The sequence below is a fragment of the Rhinolophus sinicus genome, chromosome 1, assembly GCF_057876585.1.
Source record: "Rhinolophus sinicus isolate RSI-liver-muscle chromosome 1, RSI-T2T, whole genome shotgun sequence".
Classification (NCBI taxonomy): domain Eukaryota; kingdom Metazoa; phylum Chordata; class Mammalia; order Chiroptera; family Rhinolophidae; genus Rhinolophus; species Rhinolophus sinicus.
Genome location: NC_142501.1, coordinates 208,433,371 through 208,457,936, shown reverse-complemented (window position 1 = coordinate 208,457,936; position 24,566 = coordinate 208,433,371). Strand labels below are relative to the sequence as shown.

Below are 24,566 nucleotides of genomic sequence, written 5' to 3'. Positions count from 1 at the left end.
TTCCTGAAATAATGAATGAACCTTAGACTTGGAAAAGCGCTTTACAGACCATCTAAAGTACCTCTTTCACAGATGAAAAGTTAAGAGCCATATAGATTGTCCCTTGTCCAAGGTTACATAGACAGCAGCAGAGCTGGGGCAAGAATCATACTGAGTGTAGAGAATAAGCTAACAATCTAAACCTTCATTGAGTTTTCACATTTACCAGGGTTCTCCCATCCTCAAATGGGTCACCTACCTCACAATGGCTGCATGAAAACATGGAACAGAACGTAAGAGACGGAGAAGCTTGAAGACAAAATAAATTTGGTAGGTGGGGGTTAGGTTATAGTCATCAAGTTTTCATGAAAAACTGGCTCCGTAGGCTGGTTTCTTGGAAGGTTTCAGGTAGGGGGAGAGAATGGAGAGTATTCCTGTGGAGGGGGTGGGGGATGCTATGGGCAAAGGAGCACCAGTTTGGGTAGAAGAGGGTCTCTTCCCCAAAGATTTGATGGACACCTTGTCCCCACTTCTCCCATCCTCCTCTGCCCTCTGAATCCCCACCACATACAGTTAAAGATCTCTGGAGTCAGAAAAGCCGGAATTAAATGTCTAACCACTACGTTGTGCACCTGAAACTAATAAAAAATAATATTGAACGTCAACTGTAATTAAAAAAATAGTCATGGGGATATAAAGTACAGCGTAGGGAATATAGTCAATAATATTGTAATAACTATGTCCAGTATCAGGTGGGTAACAGACTTATTGGGGTTATTACTTTATGTGGTATATAAATGTCTAACCACTATGCTGTTTTTGTACACAATTTTTAAAAAAAGCCTGAATTAAGTATTGGTTCCTTTTATCTTATGAAATGTGGAAAAAGTCTCTCAATTTTCCTTCAATTTCCTCTTCAAAATTGTCAAATGCCCAGATTGTGAGACAGTTGTGTATTAAATGTGACCAACTATGTAAAGACCCTAGTCCAGTTCGAGGAACATAACACATGTTCAAAAATATCATTTTCCTTTGCCCTCCCTCTCACGTTTATGTCATTTATGATTGTATTCTTTATCTTGTGGTTATTCCTGCAGACATCTTCTTAACATGTTATGTTAGAAGGTCCTAGAGGGTAGCAAACAAATCATGTCGATCATTGTATTATCAGCCACATTTGTCAACATTTGGGGGGGGGGAATCAGATTCTCTGTGTGTTTTGAGGCATTTCAAGTCTAAAACCCATAGGACAAGCCATCAGGGAACTCTCCAGTGTGAGCAGAAGCTAGAGTTCATAAGCACAATTTCTTCTTTATCAGGGACGCCTCAGTTCTGCTCAAAAAGCATTTTACCTGATTGAATCAGACCCACATTGAATATCAAGGATTAAATTTACTTATAGTTGACTGATTGTAGACATTTATTTCTACAAAAGCCCTTCACAGCACATCTTGATTTGCATTTGACTGAGTACCTGGGGTCCATAGCCTAGCCATGATGACACATAAAATTGACCATCACAACAACCTTAGTAGAGGATATCGTGATCACTTCACAGGAATAACGTATGTTGTGTTACATGATATAATGTGAAAAGAGCATTCAATGCATTATTTCATGGAATACAAGCAAAATAGTGTTGTTCCCATTTACTAAAGGGAATACTCAGGCTGATGACACTCAAATAGTGCTCAAACCCCACTGCCATTAAGTGGCATCTGGGCCCATACCCCAGGTCTTGAAGCCCTGATCAATAAACGGCACTGCCTTTCAGCGTAGAAAGCAGCTGTGCCTGTGGTAGCATTCTATTTCTAATGAGAGTGCTGTTCCCTCTCCTCTTTACGGCTGGAATAGAATGCACATGTTGCAATAAACATAGGGGTACATTTATTTTTTTCAAATTAGTGTTTTGGGTTTCTCTGGATAGATATGTAAGAGTGCAATTGCTGTGTCATAAGGTAGTTCCATTTCCGTATTTCTGAGATACCACTGCAGTGTACATCTCAAGCTGAAGCTGAATAATACTGAATGTCAACAATAATTATATATATATATATATATATATATATATATATATATATATATGGTCACAGGATGTGGAGTCCAGCATAAGGAATAGAGTCAATGGAATTGTAACAGCTATATACGATGTCAGAGGGGTAGTAGATTGGGGGAGGGGGTTATCACTTTGTGAGGGCTGTAAATGTCCATTACATTGTTTTGTACACCTGAAACTAGTAATAATAAAAAAATGCACATGTTGAAAAAGTAGAGTTTTAAAACAGATAGAGTCTGGATCAATAAGGCACGTGGAATTTCAATGAGCAAGAAATTGTGTGCGTAAGAAAATATTTTGTTAAGCCACTGACTTTTGCAGGTCGTCGGTTAGCAGAGCGTAACCTGGTCTATGTTTACTAATTAACTTCATTAGTGGTCTTAGGGAGTTAACTTAAGGATTTTATTGGATAAAAGATGTGAAATGCTGGGAAAGGCTAAACATTATTGTGTTTTTAATCCTACAGCTGTGATTCAATTAAATCATTGGCAGTTATAAACAAGCCTGGCCGTCAGGGCTTACTTCACTCAATGGGTATTTATTTCTACAAGAAGTTTTACCAGCTGAATATGTCAAATTGCTGTTTCAGTTTTAATTTGGCAGAGCAAGTCACGATATCCCACCAAAGAAGCACAGCTGAAATGAAATTTTCAGGCAATAAATTAAGCTTTGACTTTCTTTGGCCTCTGTAGCCCGTTGCCCAGCCCAGGGTCAGACACATAATAGTCATCAATGTATTTTTATTTCTAAGATGACAAACTGTTCTCAGCTCGTGTTCTAAATATCACAGTATGGTTAGTCATATATACCAATATGTCCTAAACTGTATGCAGCAGGCTTGAAAGAGTTAAAAAGTTGCCCAGCCATGATAGAAAGTGGTTGTAAAAAAGTTTTGTTTTTTTGTTGTTGTTTGTTTGTTTTTCAAAGGGGCAATTTGAATTAGCGATGCACGTTGAGGAGATGTGGCGAAACTTCAGCTTCTAGAAATGGCAAAAGTTTCCCACACCTACCACGGTAGAGAGTATTTTGTTCAGAACACCTGGGTATCAGAATCAGCCAAATCTAGTCTGTACAACTTTGAAAAGAGCAAAGCCAATGGAAAGTGTATGTTAAAAAGCAATCATTAAAGTCAAAAGAAACAAATAGACTAGATCAAAACAGAGACTTTAAGAACTATTACGGTACTATTGTTATCAATAAATGATAGATGATCTTGGTATTTATTGTATTTTATGTCTGTATATTCTGTGCAACTTCTTGAATAATAATGATGCTATGAAACTTCATTTACTGAAATACTACTATAATTCAGAAAATGTGCAGAGGGAGTTCCATATATCACCCCATTTAATTTTCACAATTACCGTATGGGGTAAATCCCTTTGTCCTTATTTTACAGATAATGTCACCGAGGTTCCCAATAGCTATGTACCTTACTTAAGGCTTCCTTACTATTAAGCCTTTAAATTAGGAAAATATACTGCCAGCTCTTTCTGTTTTCTATGAAAAGTCCAAAATTTATGCAAGATCTCTCAATTTCTAACTTTCAGCAGCTAATTCAAAACAAATGTTTAAAACATTATGCAGGCCAGGTTTTCCCCAGAGGCTGTCAGACTGTGGTTTGTGTTTTATTTGAGAATAAGGGCTGTCGTACAATGCAACTTTAGAAGGGGTTGGGAAGATTTTCATAACCTGCACACCCCCCTCTTGTTCACTGATGACTCCAATTCGGTCAATACTATATTTCTCCTTACTCAACCCAGACGGAATTAAAATTTCAGGATGTCTAGCCATTTGGCAAGTTCTCCCCCACCCAGTCCCCCTACAAAGAAATAGTAGAAGTTAAGTAAGATATAAATGACTCCTCTCAGACACCATCATAAGGATAAAAAGAATGGGCCAATGAGTGTTTCCACATGTGGGGGAAGCTCAGAAGCGTTAAATAAATTATACTGGGAGAAATTATGCAACAACATCTGAGCTCCTCAGCTTTCTTCTGATTAATCTTTGGAATCATGTAGAAGGACGAGGGAATAGGTTTTATTTCAGTCTGTGCCCACCCATTGTCCAAGTCCGAGATTATGGTTTTTCTTTAACAACACATGGGGTTTCAGATGGGACCTAATCATTTTTGGCATTAAAAGGGACAAAGTAAATAATCTGCTCTTTTTTTGTTTGTTTGTTTTGTTTTTCATCCCTATGTACCCAGAACGAGTGAAATCATTTGGCTGGAAATCAAAACATTGGTTTTATTGTTGGAATATATGAATTTGAGTTTGTAACTTTGATCTGTGTCTAAAATAGACTGTTAAATCATTTTCCTCTGGACTTAACATGGCACCACTCAATCCTGGCTTCACTGTTACGTGAGGGGTTTCTAAAACTACTGATGCCCGGGTCCCACCCACAGATTCAGATTTAACTGGTTTTGGATGGGGTCAGGGTTTCAGTTTACTTTCTAAAAGCTCCTCATATGATTTAATGATAGGACCAGGAAGAAGCGCTGGTCTAAACCAGTGTTTCATCTCAGAGGTGCATCACCTGAGAAGCTGGTGAAAATACAAATTCTGATTCAAGTGTTCCGGGGTGGGGCCAGAGCATCTGCATTTCTAACAAGCTCCCAACGGATGCTGAGGTCTCTGATCCCTGGATAAAACTTTGAGTGACAGGGTCTAAACCACTGAGCTGCTCTGTTGTAGGGAGAGAATCATTAGCAGGTCATATCCTGGCCAGCTGCAGCAAGGAACCCAGCTACGTCCCAGCAGGGGCCAGTGAAACACAGACTGCCAAACTTGTTTTTAAAGACAGAACTTGACCCTAACCCCAGTTTGCTTTTGATGTGTAATGAAAGGCAAAGTATAACGGCCCTGTTCTCTGAGCAGAAAGATCCCTAAGAGGCTAGGAAAGTCTTGAGTGTCACAGGAGCAGCAATTCTTTCTCTTAATCCCACATATCCCACTCATCCCTCAGTGTGACCTGTATGTGACATATGAGTGAGGGAGCAGGGCAGGAAGTCCAGCAGCCCATTCACCAATGCTTCCAAGAGGTTTGGCCAGGAAAGAGTGTGGGGAGGTGATACAAATGTCTCCTCCTAACCGTGCTCATGATAAATTGTTTGCTGCTAACCTTGTCTGCGATGGAAAGGTGATATCCGGGTCCTTGAGTCTCTGCATCCCAAAGCCAACTTTCAGAACCACAGGTGCCAAAGGACGATATGCAGAGGTGTCACTGCAGGAAGAAGTGTACACTGCATTATAATAAGGCTTTGGTCCCAAGCCTTTATTTTGTTTTCTGCTGTTTTGGTCTAGGTTATCCACATCTAAGCCTCGATTCCTTTCCTCTCCGAGCCTAAGAATGTAACTCACTTTTGACCAATTATATCAAATGTTTGGAGGTTCCTGGACATTGGGGTTTTAAGAAAATTATCTGAGGTGATGCTAATGTGATGCCACAGTCGAGGGCCCCTGATGTCTAAGACACTGGAAGAAAAGTATCAAAAAACCTATTGGGCCATAGACCTAATTACAAATCTTCGGTGCAAAAGACTTCGTGGATCTGTTTCTTTAGTCCCTCATTCTGACAATGAGTTGCAGAAGTCTCAGTGTTCAGTAGGCAAAGGAAAGGAGAATGCTTCTTACTCAACGCACAAATGTTCTAACCAGCCCCCTGTATTCAGATGGTGACAGTCCTGGCAGCCAGATGGCAGAGCTTGGGAGAAATTTCCACTGGAACTCCATGCAGCCAGTCCTTACAAAGGACGATCAGAGTTCAATCTTCTGAGAAACTGGAGGTCTACCTAGCAAAGGCCAAGTGAATGAAAGAATCCCCAGGAATGAGACTGGAGTTCAGTGAGGGCAGACTTCCGGTCCCAGCTGAACAATAAAGCTCTGAGTCTAAGGGTCAGGCAAAGTGCAGTCAAAGTTGGGGAGACACTAAGAGTTGGGAGGGACGTAGTAAACATTCCTCAATAGATATATCAGGTTCTAGGTTTCAGACAGAAAGAATATTTCCAGATCCCTCTTCCAAGGACTTCCCATTGAGAGCCATACCTTTATTTCAGGCATAAACAGTTTTACCCCTTCTAAAGGCACTTGCATTTTTAGTTTGCCATATGCAGATTTGGTCCTTTTGGTCATTCTTAGTTGTTCATCCTAACTATACCATTGGCCCTAAATCTCTTTGTTTGTTTGGATGGTTGTTTTGTTGTTGTGTTGTTGTTGTTGTTGTTTTTATCAGTACAGTGAGTTAGTAATTAGTGTATATCACACAAGTATTTCTGTAAAGTATAAAATATAGTTTTCCTGAATTGTCATGCATGTTATAAATATGTATTTGCATCCTTATTATGATTTGCATGAATATAAGCGTATCCATGGCTTATTAAATGTATGTACTTATAGCAGCAATTGAAAAAAAAAAAGTTCAGTAAAACTGCATAATGGGTAAGAAGCAAATTAAAAGTATCCTCTGGTAAGAGGCATTTTATGTGCTACACCAATATTTCAAATGACCTGTTGAGAGAGAAAAAGTGTTTGTGTATGTTTGGATTTCAGATGAAAGGGTCTACGCAAAACCCAGAAAAGGACATAATGGAGCATGAGTGCTGACCTATAACCCTTCTTTCTTTCCTTCCCTGACTAAAGCAACAGTTGCCTAACTCCTGGTTTGTTTATCATTTTATAAAACATTGATTGATAGCAAAAAGTAAAATAAAAGAATATTAGAAGGAGACAAAAATCTGAATTCTACAAAGAGTTCTCACATTTCATTCATTTGGCTAATAATTTGAAGTCTGCCTCTTTATTAAGGACGTAGGCTTCCCACTCTGGGTCTCAGTTTCCTAAAATCTAAACAAAAGGAGGTCTTTTGAGGTTGTCTCACTCAGTTCTAGAATCCTACTGTTTGAGGGGTTGGGGGTGGAGGAAGCACGGTGGTTAACAGCTCCTCAGAATCCAGGAGAAAGCAGTGAAAATCTGTCTCAGCTGGAGTGTGTCTGACCAGACTTTCACCCAATTCCCGGTCCCCTTTCCATTCCTGTCCTCAGTCCCTCTAACCTACCCCAAGCAGGTTACACACACACCTGTCAGTTTGGCCCTCTAGATGAAGTACCACAAAAATGTAATTTTTTTCCTAAAAATATCTGTTTTCAATCACCTTTTAAACTTAGGACAGGTTCTGGGAGTGTGGACTTTATTGCTTGAGTGCCAGACCCAACAGACAGAGTTTGACATCAATGAACAGCACAGCACTACCAATAGGCAGCAGCCATTTCTGGAAACAGCTTCCGCACTGACAGTGAAGCATGGCTGTTGTGGAACAGCCCCTCCAGTAACACTTTGTCCTTCTTTGCCATTGCTGTCAGGCCCGTAACTTACCTTCCCCCAGACTTGTAAAACACACACAAGCATGCACACGTTCTTGAAATACAAATATACCCTTGGGTTTGCACAGGAATGTGTGTTTACACACACATTCATGGCTGTGCATATGGTGTACCTGTACTTCTCTCCATACAGGTGCTCACATACACCTTTAAGCTCCTAAATTTGCTCACACATGCAATCCATCAAAACTGTATGCATGCACAGCCTCACACATCTGCAAACACACACACACACACACACACACACACACACGATCATATATTCACCTATGTATGCAAACAAACCCAGGCGTGCCCTCTAACTGCCCACAGGCTCATGCACATGTCTGAAAACCCAGCACTCACACAATTATGCACACAGGTAATACGTCAACAATTTCTCAGACAGACATACTCAAATGCATGAGTTCGCTCAGTTAAACATGTGCATGAGCTCACACAAACACAGACTCACATAAATATCCACACACTTATCACCCAATGCAAGGGGCTAAAGACAAGTTTCCCAAGTAAAGTTGGGGAGGGAAGCTGTTTTTGTTCTGAACGAAGACTATAAAATCGAGAGTAAACAGAAGAATCACCTAAAGTCTAGCTGAACATAAGCAGTACAACTATGGATATACAGAAAGAGCCATCTCAAGTCTGGTAGGAGGGGCAGAGATGCAGAACGGGCTGGTCACACGTGTGACCATTAAAAATCAGGAGAAATATCTCAGCTGTGGAGGTCCCCCCTCTGAGGTGTGAGGGGTTCCAGTGCCTCCAAAGTCCAGGGTTTCAGTGCTGAGGAGGAAAGTCCCCATAATGTCTGGCTGTGAAAACCAGCAGAGATTGTGGCTGAGTGAGAAAAGGGTAGTTGGAGTCTCAAGCATTCTTCTTAAAGTGCCCACATACAAACTTATCAGTGAAATCACTGGCTCTGAGCTCCAATGCTGGGGCAACAGCTGGAGAGGTGACAGGGAGAGGTGACAAGGAAATATGGGGGACCTGAGTTTTCTGGCTTCAGGATGTAGGCTAAAGGGACAGCTTTCTCCCAGAGGCAGGAGCTGGTGGAAGCCATTGTTTCTTATTTGAGTCCTCCCCCTTCCTGTGTGTAGATGCAGGCAGATGCCAATCTGAGCCTCCATCAAATTGTCTATCACCTTTCATCCGCCCCCACCCCCATGGTTCCCTGAGACCATGCCCCACCCAAATTTCAGACACACTCAAGCCATTTCCAGTGGCTTTTCTGTATAAAGGACCTGCCTTTGCTCATGGTTTAAATTTTCCTAAAATCTCTCAAAGTTTCACAAAACCCAAACAAGTGGCATGTTCTGTACTTCTAGCTGAGTAGCCCTAAGCCTAGTACTAGTGGCAGCTGGCTTTTGTTCATGGCTTGGCCTGTCAAGGCACCTACAATCATAGTGGTGGTGGAAGCTATCTCTGGATTGCTTTGTGGCTTGTTCCAGGTGGCCCCAAGAAGGTCACAGACCGTGGCTAAATTTGACCAGCAGTGGGACCCCTATCAGGAAACCCTAGAGCTGGCAGGCCAACTGGCCATCATTGGCCTGAGCTGCAGCATCACCCAGCCACCTCCAAGGATGATACACCCAAAGGGCAGGCTGGGCAGACACCAGAACCCCACTAAAGCAAACCCCACTCTATAGGGTCAGCTCTTGCACAATTTCTCCACTGTAGTCACAGCCAGTCCTCACAACCAATCAGCCTGAGGGCCAATCCCTCCCACTGATGTGCAAACAGCAATCAAGTCTCAACTATGACAGGAATGCACACATAACCCACACAAAGGACACACTTGGAGCACTCAGCTCTGGTGACCAGGGAGACTGCACCACTAGGTTCCACTGGACAACTACTACATAAGGCCACTCTACTAAGACTGGGAGGCATAGCAGCCCTACACAGAAACAGAGAGAGGGAGCCAAAATGGGGAGACAAAGAAACATGTCCCAAATAAAAGAATAGAACAAAGCCCCAGGAAAAGAACTAAACAAAATGGAGACAAGCAAACTACCAGATGCAGAATTCCAAACACTGGTTACAATGATGCTTAATGATCTCAGGGAGAACTTCAACAAAAAGATAGGAAACATAAAAATGGAGACAGAAAACATAAAAAAGAATCAGTCAGAAATGAAGACTAAAAAAAAGAAATGAAGGCTACAACAACTGAACTGAAGAATACATTAGAGGGAAACAATACATTAGATGAAGCAGAGGATCGAATCAGTGATTTAGAACATAAGGTAGCAGAAAACATTTAATCAAAACAGCAAAAAGAAAAAAAGAATCCAAAAAAATAAGGATAGTTTAAGGTGCCTCTGGGGCAATATCAAGTGTACCAGCATTCACATTATAAGGGGACCAGAAGGAGAAGAGAGAGAGCAAGGAATTCAAAACCTGTTTGAGAAATAATGTCTAAAACCTTCTCCAGCTTGGTGAAGGAAATATACAAGCCCAGGAAGGGCAGAGAGTTGCAAACAAGGTGAACCCTTAGAGGCCCATCATAATCAATATGCCAAAGGTTAAATTAAAGACAAAGAGAGAATCTTAAAAGCAGCAAGAGAAAAGCAATTACCATCTTTCCCTGAAAATAAGATTCACCCTGAAAATAAGCCCCAGTTAAGATCGTCAGCCAGATGGACACATTTAGTACATTATGACGATGTTCCAGAAGAAAACGACATGACTGTATTTGAATAAGTGTAGATTGTTGTACATGAAAAAATAAGACATCCCCTGAAAATATGTCCTAAAGCATTTTTGGAGCAAACATTAGTATAAGACGTGGTCTTATTTTTGGAAAATACGTATAAGACCTGGTCTTATTTTCAGGAAAACACACTAGTTACTTACAAGGCAGCTCCCATAAGATGATAAGCTGATTTCTCAATAGAAACTTTACAGGCCAGAAGGGATTGGCAGGAAATATTCAAAGTGATGAAAAGTGAGTGCCTATAACCAAGATAACCAAGATCACTCTACCCACCAAAGCTATCATTTAGAATTGAAGGACAGATAAAGAACTTCCCAGACAAGAAAAAGCTAAAGGAGTTCCTCACCACCAAACCAGTATTACAAGAGATGTTAGCGGGACTTCTTTGAGACCAAATAAATAAAATTATAAAATTAAATTAAATTAAACTAAAAATATGAATAATAAAATGGCAATAACTACATACCTAACAACAATTACTTTCCATGTAAATGGATTAAGTGCTCCAATCAAAAGATACGCTAGCTGAATGGATAAAAAAATAAGATCCTTATATATGCTGCCTACAAGACAGTCACTCAGATCAAAAGACACACAGAGACTAAAAGTAAAGGGATGCAAAAAACATATTTCATGAACATGGAAACAAAATTAAAAAGCTGTGGAAGTAATACTTATACCAGACAAAGAAGACTTTAAAACAAAGGCAATAACAAGTGACACAGAAGGACCCAGTAATCCCTCCTCTGTGTAATTCTCTGAAGAAATCCAAAATGCTACTTTGAGGGGATGTGTGTATCCATATGTTCATTGCAACATTGTTTACAATGGTCAAGATGTGGAGGCAGCCTGGGTGTCTGTCAATCGAAGAATGGATAAAGAGGAGGTGGTACATACCGTATATACAAAGGAATATTGCTCAGCCATGGAAGGAAATGGGTTCTTGCCATCTGCAGCAGCATGGATGGACCTGGAGGGTATTGTGCTGAGTGGAGTGTCAGACAGAGCGAGACAGACACAATGTGCTTTCCCTTATATGTGGTATCTAAAGAACGAAATAAACAAACAAAACAGAAACAAGCTCATAGATACAGAAAACATTTTGATGGTTGCCAGAGGGGAAGGGCGTTGGGGGTGTGGGTGAAAAAAGGGGAAGGGATTAAGAAATACAAATTTGTAGTCACAAAATAGTCACGTGGATGTAAAGTAAAGCATAGGGAATACAGTCAATAATATGGTAATAACTGTGTATAGTGCCAGGTGGGTACTAAACTAGTCAGGGGGATCATTTCTTAAATTATATAAAAGTCTAACCACTATGCTGTACACCTAAAATTAATATAAAATAATATTTAATGTCAACTGTAATTGAAAAATTATCAAAGGGGAGGAAGGTGAAGGGGAATAAGAGGTCCAAATTTCCAGGTACAAAACAGGTAAGTCATGAGGATGTAATGTACTCGTATAGCATAGGGAATATAGTCAATAATATTGTGACAGCGTGGTACAGTGTCAGATGGTTGCTGGACTTATCATGGTGATCATTTCTTTAGGTATATAAATGTTGTACACCTGAAACCAATATAACATTTTATGTTAGTTACAGTTTAAAAAAAATTTTTAAAAATCCAGAATAAACAAAAGACTGCTCTCCATACCTTTTGGTTTTAATATATTTAGCTGTAAACAGCTTTATCTGCCACATTTCTCTCTCTCTCTCTCTCTCTCTCTCTCTCTCTCTCTCTCTCTCTCTCTCTCTCTCTTTCTCCACTCAGAGTGCTTAAGTTTTGTTTACATAACAAGGTCTTGGAACATTTCATAAAATTAATATGTCTTTTATGTGAAAAGAGAATGCCTTGAATGGCTGGTATTAGCTGTATTTTAGCACCATTTACCCGGTAGAGGCACTCTTCACGGTTGTTCCATCTTGATATGTTTTACCACAAATTGCACCTATTTACTTCTTGCAGCCCTACAATCACCTCTAAAAGTTTGCAGATCACTGGCTAGAAAAGAAAAAAGGCTGCTGTTCCAAGCATCTCTATCTTTTATGCCTTTCAGATGTTTGGAAAATGAAACAGCTTTATTAATTGCCTCTTTCTTTGGGGTGTGTGAACAGAAGAAAAGGGAGAATGAACCCTGTAGTCTTCACCACGGGTGAGCACAGCTGGAGTTGGAGAACAGAAACAATAACAGACTGGCTTTATTTACTCAGGCTAGAGCCTTCCTCCCAGAACCTAGGCGGGTGAGAATTTAAGGGGATAAGTCACCAGAGCCTGAGCCAGCACTTGGTTCCCTCACCGAGCATCTCTGTGACTTGGGGGAAGGTACCTTCGATGTGAGATGAGAACGCTAATGACTCACTGAATTTTTGTGATCACTGTAGCCTTTTTGGTCCTCAAAAATTATTGTATGCTTTGATCTTTCCCTCAATCATTGTCTGTAAAATTGTTCAGTCTTTGCAATAAACCTTACACGAGTGATCCTTAACAAGATTCATATGGTTTGCAAGCTCTTAAAGTTGTATTTAAAAAGGGATCATCCTATATTCATAAGAGCTTTTTCCCTCCCTTGGGGAGCAAGTCACCATGTATTCAGTGAAATTCCATGAGGGCAGATGTGTTTGTCTGTGCTATTCACTGACACATCCCTAGTACCTGGATAAGTGTCTGACACACAGACTACTGATAATGATTTGTTGAATTGACAAATTAGGTCCTAGAATATTTCCATTCGGATCCCCTATCTCAAGACAAAAAACAAATTTCTTCAAGGTGAAGAATCACTCTCCATTCTTTCTATGAAGGAGCATAATTACAATGTCCTGAATGATTGTGTCCTCCCAAATTCGTATGTTGAAATGCTAACTCTTAAAGTGATGGCATTAGCAGGTGGAGCTGTTGGGAAGTAATTAGGCCATAAATTGGATTTGAGCTGTTATAGAAGAGACCCCACAATAATCAAAACAGCATGGTGTTGGCAGAAAAATGGACACAGAGACCAATGGAATAGAATTGAGAACCCAGAAATAAACCCACATAAATATGGACAGATAATTTTTGACAAAGAAGCTAAAAACATACAATGGAGATAAAACAGCTTCTTCAATAAATGGTGCTGGGAGAATTGGAAAGCCACGTGCAAAAGAATGAAACTGGACTGCTATCTGTCACCATGTACCAAAATTAATACAAAATGTATCAAAGACTTAAGAGTAAGACCAGACACAATAAACTGCATAGAAGAAAACATAGGTACTAAACTTATGGACCTTGGGTTCAAAGAGCATTTTATGAACTTGACTCCAAAGGCAAGGGAAGTAAAAGCTAAAATAAATGAGTGGGACTGTATCAAACTTAAAAGCTTCTGCACAGCAAAAGAAACCATCGACAAAATAAAGAGGCGACCAACTGAATGGGAGGAGATTTTTATGAACAGTGCCTCCAATAAGGGGCTAATATCCAAAATATACAAGGAACTCATACAACTCACCAACAAAAAACAAAACAACCCAATTGAAAAATGGGCAGAGGACCTGAAAAGACATTTCTCCAAAGAGGACATACAAGTAACAAACAGACATGTGAAAAAATGCTCAACATCACTAATCATCAGAGAAATGCAAATAAAAACCGCAATGAGATATCACCTCACCCCAGTCAGAATGACTATCATCAACAAGACAAATAGTAACAAGTGTTGGAGAGGCTGTGGAGAAAAAGGAACCCTCATACACTGTTGGTGGGAATGCAGACTGGTGCAGCCGCTATGGAAGTCAGTGTGTACGTTCCTCAAAAAATTACAAATAGAATTACCATATGACCCAGCAATCCCTCTCCTGAGTGTCTACCCAAAAAAATCTGAAAACATTTATACATGAAGACACGTGTGCTCCAATATTCACTGCAGCTTTATTTATGGTGGCCAAGACATGGAAACAACCAAAATGTCCTTTGATAGACAAATGAATAAAGAAGTTTTGGTATATATACACAATGGAATACTATTCGGCTGTAAGAAAAGATGAAATAGTACCATTTGTGACAACATGGATGGACTTGAGAGTATAATGCTAAGCGAAATAAGTCAAACAGAAAAAGTAGACAACCATATGATTTCACTGATATGTGGTATATAAAACTGAAAACAACAAAAGAACAAGACAAACAAATGAGAAACAAAAACTCATAGACACAGACAATAGTTTAGTGGTTACCAGAGGGTAAGGGGGGAGGGGGGTGGTAGATGAGGGTAAAAGGGATCAAATATATGGTGATGGAAGGAGAACTGACTCTGGGTGGTGAACACAATGTGATTTATAGAGGATGTAATACAGAATTGTACACCTGAAATCTATGTAATTTTACTAACACTTGTCACCCCAATAAACTTTAATTTAAAAACAAGAGAGGCCCCAGAGATATCTCTCAGCATCCTTCCACCACAGGAGGCACAGTGAGAATCGGGAAGCAGGTTTTCAGTGGACACTGAAGCTACCAGCACCTCGACCTTGGAGTCTCCAGCCCGCAGGACTGTAAGGAACACATGAGTGTTGTTTAAGGCCCCCAGTCTGTGCTTTTGTTGTTATAGCAGCCTGAACTAATGAAGACAAGAATTAAAGGCGCCGTCTGTGTCTTACCCGTCACTTTTTCCCCAGGGTCTGGCAGGGCCCCTCCAAGAGGCTCTATAAGTCAGCGCAGCATTTCTCGCAGACGACCAACGTTCCTCTTGGCCCTCCCTTATTCTCCCTTGTCTGCTTCTGCACAGGCCTTTTCTCTCCAGGCCCTGAGTATACAAAATCACACACACCGCCTTCTGCTTTTCTGATAATACACACCTTATCTCACTGATTTTATTTATACTCCCCCCCCCCCAACTTCCATGTGCAGCAGTAACTTCCAAATTCCTATTTCAAACTCATCCTCCTTATAACCTTTATCTGTCACTGTTCAGTGAGGGCTGGAGCTCTGAACCAGGATAGCCTGCAAATGCCTTCAACAAAACACGTGCAAATCAGAGCCCATGGGCTTCCTTCCGAAATCTTCCTCTGCTCCGTTTTGCAGCTCAGCAGATGGTCACCAGCATTTGCCCGGGTGACATCCTGAGTCCTGCTCTACACACCCACACCCAGTAGGGTCTCCTGTTCATCCTCTCTCTTTGAAGTCTTTTCTCCTTCTACCTTAAATATTGTTGTTTCTCAAGTGTCCACTTCTAACTCTCTTTCTTTTTCCCTCTACAGGTCTATGCATAAAAAAGCTCTGAGAGGCAGTGTGATACACTAAAACCTCACAGGATTGGAATTTATTTTCTTTTTTTTTATTTATTTTTTAAATTTATTGGGGTGACAATTGTTAGTAAAATTACATAGATTTCAGGTGTACAATTCTGTATTACATCATCTTGAAATCCCATTGTGTGTTCACCACCCAGAGTCAGTTCTCCTTCCATCACCATATATTTGATCCCCCTTACCCTCATCTCCCACCCCCCCACCCCCTAAACAGAAACTCATAGACACAGACAATAGTTTAGGATTGCAATTTATATTTAAAAGATTCAAAGATACCAATATTCTTAAAGAACAAATGATGAGAAAGAGCTGCCAAATGCAGCAAAGGTCAAAAGCACTTGTTGAGAATAGAGGTTTACAATGGCAAATCTCTAAAACAAAGTTTGCAAAAAGGCCTCCCAAAGGGAAATGTAATACACAGAGGGTAAATCCAACACTCACTTTTTCAGCAACTAGGAAAGGGTTTGCAGGGTGGCCAGAACACCCCTGCCACCCATCCCACAACACAGAGATGTGGGCAAAGCAAGTGGTTTCAGGAAACCTTGAAGCTGTTTCTTAGGGAGAAGATACCTTGACTTGGGTGCAACCTGGCTGCAGTTGATCTCTGCTTTCTGGGGAAAAGCAAATGGCTCTAACAATCCAATCACATAACTCTTCCAATTAAGCCACCTTGCCTTGTTTTGAGAGAAAAGTTGTTGATGCAGAAAGCAATTTTAGCCCCAGCATAACTCACATCTCCCGAAAACAGCTGGTCCCTGCAAGGAAACCTCCTCATTCAAAGATAAGAAATCATGAAAAAGGAGGCAGGCACAGGATCCATACAAAGATACTACAAGAAATAAGTGAAGAGAAACAGCACAATGTGAAAGATGACTAAACTTCACCAGAAAAATATTGCCACAGAACAGATGTAAAATATAAGCAAACACAGTCATAAATAAAATTTTAAAAATACTTTAGAAAAAAACTGTGCTAGTAAAATATGTCAAGTTAACCCAAAGAGATGAAACATTCAACTGGCAGAATGTGGGAAATAAGTGGAAAGGAAAACGAAAAAAAAGACATCATCTACAAAATCATGTCTACTCGTACGCTGGAAGCGGCACACAGAAAAAGACAAGCTGCTGAACACACAGTACGGCCGTGAAAGACTAGAGAGAAAAAAGAAAATGAAAATGCACAAAGCAGTTTAGAAGATTGCAGATGGCAGATACGACACAAAGGAAAGAAAAAGAAAAGACTTTGCACACATATGCACGCACACACACACACACACACACACACCCCTATGAAGAAAGGTAACTCCCAAAATTAAGCAAATATGTTTTTAAAGATATGATTTAGTACATATTTTTAGATATAAAAAAGGTACATTATGTTCAAAAGGTACATTATGACCCAAGGCTTTTGAAAAGAGAATGCTGAGCTGGTAAACGTTCTGGTCTTTTCAGATAAATAAAGACTGTTTGGGGAAACTAGGCAGAATGATCAAATCATCTATACAAGAAAAAATCAGGCTGAAGTCAAAACAATTCGCGGCAACATTAGAACAGTAATGAACACATGGGTACTGCATTCTCAAGGCAAGAAATTTAGCCCAACTAAATTTCGCTCTAACTATAAAGTCCACAATTCATTCATTTGTTACTGAGCATCTATTGTTGTCAAGCATTCTAGATGCAAGGACTACCTCAGCAACAACAATAACAGCCAGCAGAGAAGAAACCCTGCCTCATGGAGCTTGCATTCTAATTGGAAATAAAAATAGAGCAGTGAATGACATAAGTAAAATATATATGTGTGTGTGTGTGTGTGTGTGTGTGTGTGTCGGGAGGTAATGTGATAAGTACTCAGAAGAAAAATAAAGCATAGGAAGTAAACAGAAGTTGGCAAAAGCATTATTATTTTAAAGAGATAATCTTGGCACCCGGAATGTTCAGGGAACAAGAGGGAGGTCAGTGTGGCTGGAGGAGGCAATGAGAAGAGGTCATGGAGGTGATGTGGAAAGGCCCTCATCACATTGGATTTGAGGCTTTAATCAGTTGAGGTGGAAAGTCCTTGGAGTGTTTTAGAAGATGAGTGACATGATTTGCATATTTTAATTCCCTTGCTCTGTCTTCTGTGTTACAAAATGACCAAAGGCAGACATAGGGACATAATATTTAGGAAAATATTAAATAATATGTGTTCAAGGTGATGATGGCTTAAAACTAGGTGGTAGCAAGTGAACCAAGAGGAACTTTTTGTGAATTAGACATAGGATTCAAAAATCAAAACAGAGCTCTTATCCAAAATAAGATTCAAAAAATAAGAGAGAAGATCTAGCTTCTCTTTGCTTAGAGACCGTGCAGGGTTGCAGAGTTTTCACCTGAGGTAAATACATTATAAGATTGTCATCCTCAAGATTTGTCCCTACCCCCATTTATGACTGGTAAGCTAATAACAAGTCACATCTTAGCTGACCTGAGAGAATCTTGTCCTTTTCTTTCTTTTTTTTTTTTTTTTTGTAGGATGGCAGGGTTATTCATCAAAAATGTAACAAGATCTGGTGAATATTCACTGGCAGGAACCAGGAGAACATGATTAGGAAATGACCTTGAAAATGCTGGACAAGAGTGGAGAGAGAAGGTATGACTGGATAATGGAGAGTTGTCAATATGGGGGCTGTTTCTCTCTCGGAACTCAGGGTTTAATATTCAGACAGGGATACCTGGAACTCTTGAAGCTTGAATCAAACAACGAGGTGGCGTTGCCAGAACTGCCTTTGCAGAGCATTGAGAAAAGAATCTAAAGACTCAAGTAGTTGGGTCTTCTAGCCTTGATTTATTATGTTAGAACAGAGAAATGAATAGTTGGCTGTGTTCTTCAGAAGGACCTAGAGGACATTCCTTTCCCAAAACAATGAGGAATGTGCTCCTGAGATCAGCATTGCTGGGAAACCCAGTGCTGGATATTCTCTGCAGACCACTGTTGGCAGAATCTGAGATGCTACGGAACCGAGCTCCCTGGTGTCAGTGGGGATGATGGATTCATGCTAGTAGACGAGCAGACGAAGGAAAGAGTTGTTATAATTGCTTGGGATCATTACCTGAGAAGATAATATTGCTGTTATATAGGGGTGATAGGGAGCAGTAAGTGTGGGATTGAAGGGATTTCTGGGGGCACTTTTTGATGCCTCAACAAGGGCATTATAAACAGGGAAGGAGTAGGAATGCCAATGGGGGAAATCCAGAACAGATGGTAGAGATAGGCAGTATGTATATATATTAAGTCTCCAGGACCAGCCTTAGCAGTGGGGAGTAAAGCTTGTCCTATTAAAGCCTCTTTTATAAGTTCATCTTTTTTTAGAAATTAGGATAGCCCATCATCTCAACTAACTGCTGACTGGTACTTGACTTAGGACACGAGTGGACCTGAGTGGCACAAGGGCTACAGCCAATGCCATGAGTGTCCTATCCGGTGCCCTTTCTATTTCAGGGCAGACAGCTTAAATTCCTTTGTCCAAGGCTTTCTCAGTTCTCAATGCTATTTCTTCTGACTGTGAGAAAGCCAGAAATACAGGGAAAGTAACATCCTCAGGGGCAGCCCTGAACAAATTACTGGTGTGGAGTGGTTATCACCCAGCATCCTTTGCTTCAGATGAGATGATGCTAAAGAGAGTGTTTTACCCTGGTCCTAAGAGTCCCGCCTGCTGGATTTCACTCCAGTCACCCATGGTAGGAGCTGGCTTGATAGTGCCACCTTAGCGCCTTGCTTCCCTTCCCCATTTTCCTACTATTACCTCCCAAATAAACAACTTTACACTTGCATCTTTGTCTAAAGATCTGCTTCTGGGAGAACCTAAACAACCCTTGTGTCATAATCTTACAATCTTATAATTGCTTATCGTGGGATTCAATAGTTGCTATGTAAATCAATGGAATAACAAGAATTTATATCAAGTTGCAGTTTATAAAAGTAACATTAAGGACAGCAATTAATGGAACACAATTCTCAATTGTCAAGGGATGCACACACACATACACACACAGAGCAAAGAAATACATTTCAAAAGATTTTTAAAAGAAGCAGTAAAAATAGGAAGCATCAAATAAAATATGAGCACAATTAAGACTCAATATCTATTTCATATCAGGAAATGAAAATAAAATTACCTATTTCAATACGAAGAACATTATATTGGATATCAAAAGAAAAGAACATGACTATAATAACTTGACTCACACAGGTTGCAAAACAGCAGGATGGGCAATTTTATACGGAGGGAAAAAAAAGTAGATGAAGGGATGGACTAAAACCTTAGTATTATTCAAGAACGAGCTAAAAAATAAGGAAAAATAAGGGACATTTATGGATAAAACTCACATGTTCTCCTAGAGGTCAAGGAGTTCTAAATATATACTTAGTTAAGAATGTATCACCAATGTTAATGTAGAAAAAATATAGTAAATACCAAGGAAGGAAATAGAAACATATTATTTATTTCAGTTTTCTCAGTGTTTGACATACATGCATATAAGGAACAGCATGTAAAACTTAACACCTTATTTAGTTATTTTTATGTCACTGAATTCTAATCCCTGAAACAATAGGCTATGCCTTCCTTTTTCATGTTTATGGTGTAAAGTTGAATATGCATGATATTTTATATAAAAGTTAAAAAATATATAGAATGAGTTAAGAATTCAAATATTTAAATTTAGAAAAGATAAAAACTTGGGAGGATTTTCATTTCATAAATAATTTTGGAATATATATCTTTAATAATGATGAAAGCCAGCAACCACAAACATTTTTTAAATAACAATATACATAATATAAAGCATTCTGCAAGGCAAAAATAAAGTGAAGTAAAAACTCAAACAATAACTTGGATAAAATGTTTCCAGCACATATTGCAAGTGAAGGTCATGTTTCCTTAATGTTTAGTTAACAAAAATTAATAAGAAAACACCAACAGCTCATGAGAATAATCAGCGAAACAAAATTTCACAGAAGAGCAAACACAGCCAGCCATAAACATCAGATAATAAATCTCACTCATAAGAAAAATGCAAAAATAAAACTGAAGCGATACATCATGTTTCACCTATCAGATTGAGAACGAGCAAAAACATGATAAAATAGTATAATGCAAGGAGTTGGGCATTCTCCTTTATCACTAGTTACAGTGTAAATTGTTACACACTCAAGTGGAAAGCAAAATGGCAGCAAATATCAAATGGCCATACTTCCCGACCCCCAAATTCAAAATTTTAGCAATGCATTCTATAATTAGACTCACTTATAACTATGAAATGTTTAAAAATGAGATTTGTTGTGGCTTTTCCCATTAATAACAAAAGATTGTAAGATCTATCCAAAGGGAAGTGGTTCAATATGTTATATTCCATTCATATAATGGAATACTCTTCATTACAATGAATAAGAAATCATCATCAAAGCTGATAATAAAAAATCTCTAATTATTAGTAAGCAAAAACACAAGTAGCAGATCAGGAAAAAACACTCTACTATTTAAACTATTAATATGCTTATTCATTGTCGTTCAAAAATATTTATTGACATACTAATGCTAGGTCCTGGAGGTATAGTTGTAAATAAGACAATCTGAGTTCTGAGCTCATACTCTCGCGTGTGTAGAGGGGACAACAGATGATTAGAAGAAAAATAGAAAAGACTGATGACATTATTTAAGTTTCAGTTTAGGACGGGTGAGTGTTCTGAAGAATAATGATGAAGGGTAAATGAAAAGAGAGTTGCAGAGATGGGAAAGCATGGGTGCCCTTTGAATTAGGGTGATCAGCAATGTCCATTGTGCAGAGGTGACATTTCAGCAGATTTCTCAATAAAGCGAAGGAGCTGTCCACATGGGTAGCTGAGGAGGTGCCTATAACTATAAAAAAGGAAAAAGAAGCGACTTTGGCAGGTTAACTAGCTTCATCGAGGCTTGGTGACCACAGTCACAGCACAAGAAAGGTTGCCACTACTGTAATGTTTGAATTGGTCATGACTTAAAGTTGCAGGCAATAGAAACCAAAACAACTCCTTTCAGGTGATAATGGATTTTATAAGTTTATGCAATCAAGCCACAGAACATCAGAAAAAAACTAGCCTCGTAGACAACTCAAGTCAGAAGTCGAAAAGCCTTCAGGATGGTCTCACACCCTCTTATTGTTGCTTTTCTCTGAATTTTGGCCTCAAATCTCTGATTGTAGACAAGCTTCTTCTACATTTGGGGACAGGGAGTCAGGACAAGCACCCAACTGCTTCAAAGTTCACATCTCCACTTTACACACCAAGAAGGGACAGTCATTCCTCTATTAGCTGTAACTCAAAAAATCCTAGGGAGGCCTCTGGCCCAATTTGTCTCACTTCCTCAATCCCCACAGTTAGTAGAGTGGGATACTGTGATTGGCAGCTTCCTCTGGAGCTATTAGGCTGAAGAGGGGCTAGAGCAATTTGCCAAAAATAGGGGATACTCTTCTGAAGTGAAAGGAGGCTGGCCTGGAATAAGAAATAATAACTGAGTGCAGCAGAAGGGTTATGAGGACCAAATGGTATCATTCGTGGGAAATATGGGTCCAGGATACGAGATCTGGAGACAGCATGCAGTCCACATATGACCACATCACCCTGAAATCCCCAGGAGAGACAGATCGATCAATAATCCTCTTCTGACTAATTCAGACCTTCCCACCATGTACTTTCAATGCCACACAATATGGCGCTGCTAAGTTGAAGTGAGTTGTTATCAGCACGACTTGTTTTATATCTTAACATTAGGTGAGCCTGCCTGCCACTTCTTTGTTGCTGTATGTGTAGATTTATTTACTAATTTATTTTCTGAGGCTTGATAATCTGATTCTTTGTAAGTTATAGACATCCCACAACATACTCTAGTACATATAGTACGTATAGCAGATAGTAGATACTAAACTACATGATTTTATTAACTAACCTTTCACTCCTCCCTTCATGTATTGTACTTGTCTATTTTTCCTGTTGTTCTCCCAAATTGCCATCAACTCACTCAGTAAGGCTAAGAGCGATCCATAGTCTTCTCTCTCTAGTTAGTTCCCTTTTGCATCAGTTCTTCTTCAGGAAGTATCATTAAGTAGAATTTAGGCTTCACTGGTTTTCTTAATAAGACCCCAAATTCCATGACATATATTATCCTCAGTCATTAACCCAAACATGTGTGATTTCCTCTACCTTTTCAACACTAATGTAGGGGAAATATGAATGCCACCTTAATTGGCCTTCTGCCCTAATTAAATTTTGTAGAAGTCCTTTTGAAGAGGTATTCAAGCACTGCTTCCCCCCCCCCCATTTCCTCTAATGTCTAATTCTCTGTTTTTAAATTTATTTTCATTGGTTTGTTTGTTCTGTCAGCAGTATCAGGTGGAGTTGAAAGAAGCTTGAAGCTGGGGTGCAGAATCCAAAACCAAACATACTCTCTCTTTCGCTGATCAAACCCTCTCCTTCCCGTGGGCACGTTAACCTGTCTGTAAAGTACAATATACGTGTAAGAGTATCATAAAAAATAGTCACGTGAGTCCCTCCCAATTGTAGATAATTAGAAAGTTAGTTCTTAGTTCTTTATCTCTTTTCTTTAGTTTTTTTTTTTTTTTTTCTTTACTTTTTTTTTTTTTCCTCAGTAGAATAGGAACAGTGTGTGGCCCTGAGATATACCTGGTTTAATTCATCAGTTGCATGAATTTAGACATTGAGTCAGTCACTGAAAAGTAATCCTCAGTTTTCTCATCTGTACCAGTCTGGTGATAATAATTCCTAGCTGGATCAGTTAGAAACCTCACAGAAAATCTGATTTGACCTTGCGTATGCCCAAAAGGGAATGTATTAGCTTAGGGAAATGAAAGGTCAGAGTTAGGGGAGGCTGCACTCAGACTTAATGATGACTAGAAAGCTCATCTTCTATCCCTCTCTTGGCTCTACGGTGGATCCACTTGGTGACCTCTGTTAGCTCCAGGCTCTCCCCAGGCAAGCATAAGATCACTGTACCAACCAGATATCCCATCACCCCACAAGACTCAAATCCAGCAGTGAAAGAGCATTTCTCCTCCAGTAGATGAGCCAAAAATGGGGACCCAACTTTCATTGGGGTGTTATCTACTCACTGGACTAGAAAAAGGAAACACATGGATTAGCTTAACCATTGGTCTCCAGGGTTGGCTCCACTTGCATCTCTATCAGCAGAAGTGAAAACAGAAGCAGAGAGCTACAGGTGCAAACTCTAGATAAGACCAGCACTCTCCAGCCAAATCACTTCAGAGCAGGAGTCACAGAAGAACTCAGAAGCCTCTAACTGTCTAGATAACGCTGCCATTCTCCAGGGACATGTCCCCTTTGAGGATAGCATTGAATAGATTGTATCAAACTTTGAGTACACTGAGAAAGGTGACACGACTCCCTCCACAAATCACAGTCTCACTCTAAAATGTGCCCTGATATCCGTTTTTTCCCCCTCCTATCTCTCATTAAGAAAATTTCTCATCATCTACCTATTGAAATGATTTTTGCAAATGCCAGCAATAACTGCCAGATTACTAGATTCTCTGGTCAATTCTTAGACCTCATGCTAGGTGGCCCTGTGTGTCATTTGAAATAGGTGGTACTTCTCCTTGACAGGCAGTCTTCACTTCACTTCCAGTACATCACACTCTCCTGGATTTCATCTTACCTCGCTGACCAATGATTTTTAATCTCTTATGCAGAAACCTCTGCTTCACCCTTCACTCTCAGTATTGCAGTGCACTAAAATATGTTTTCTGGTCCTCTTTTTTTAACCTGCACTTATTCATTAGGCAACACTCTCCAGACACCCAGCTTTAAAATCATCTGCACACAGAAGAAACAAAATATTCCTCCTTAGCCCCAATCTCCAGATTTTATATCCAACTTCTTACTCAATATCCACTCATGGTTGCCAAAACCGTCTCAGACTCAGCATGTCTAAAAGTGACATCTTCACCCCACCCTATCACCCCCACCACTCTACACAGTCCTCCCAATTCCATTTGATGGCAACCCCATCTTTCCCCTGAATCATCATTACCCTCTCTTTTTCCTTCATAGGATACCTCCAACCTATCAGATTTTCTATCTACATGTATCCTGAATC

General features: G+C 39.7%; 1 long non-coding RNA gene across 2 annotated transcripts in view; it reads right to left on the bottom strand.

Moving 5' to 3' along the window:
• The window catches only part of LOC141568229 (uncharacterized), a 298,372-nt gene that overhangs the window by 138,470 nt on the left and 135,336 nt on the right, over window positions 1-24,566 (bottom strand). The window contains exon 2 of one of the 2 annotated variants that reach the window (XR_012491298.2): window positions 11,029-11,176. The exons of the other annotated variant lie outside the window; for it this stretch is intronic. This is a non-coding gene — a long non-coding RNA (uncharacterized LOC141568229). The remainder of the gene's footprint in view (window positions 1-11,028; window positions 11,177-24,566) is intronic. 2 annotated transcript variants of the gene reach the window in all.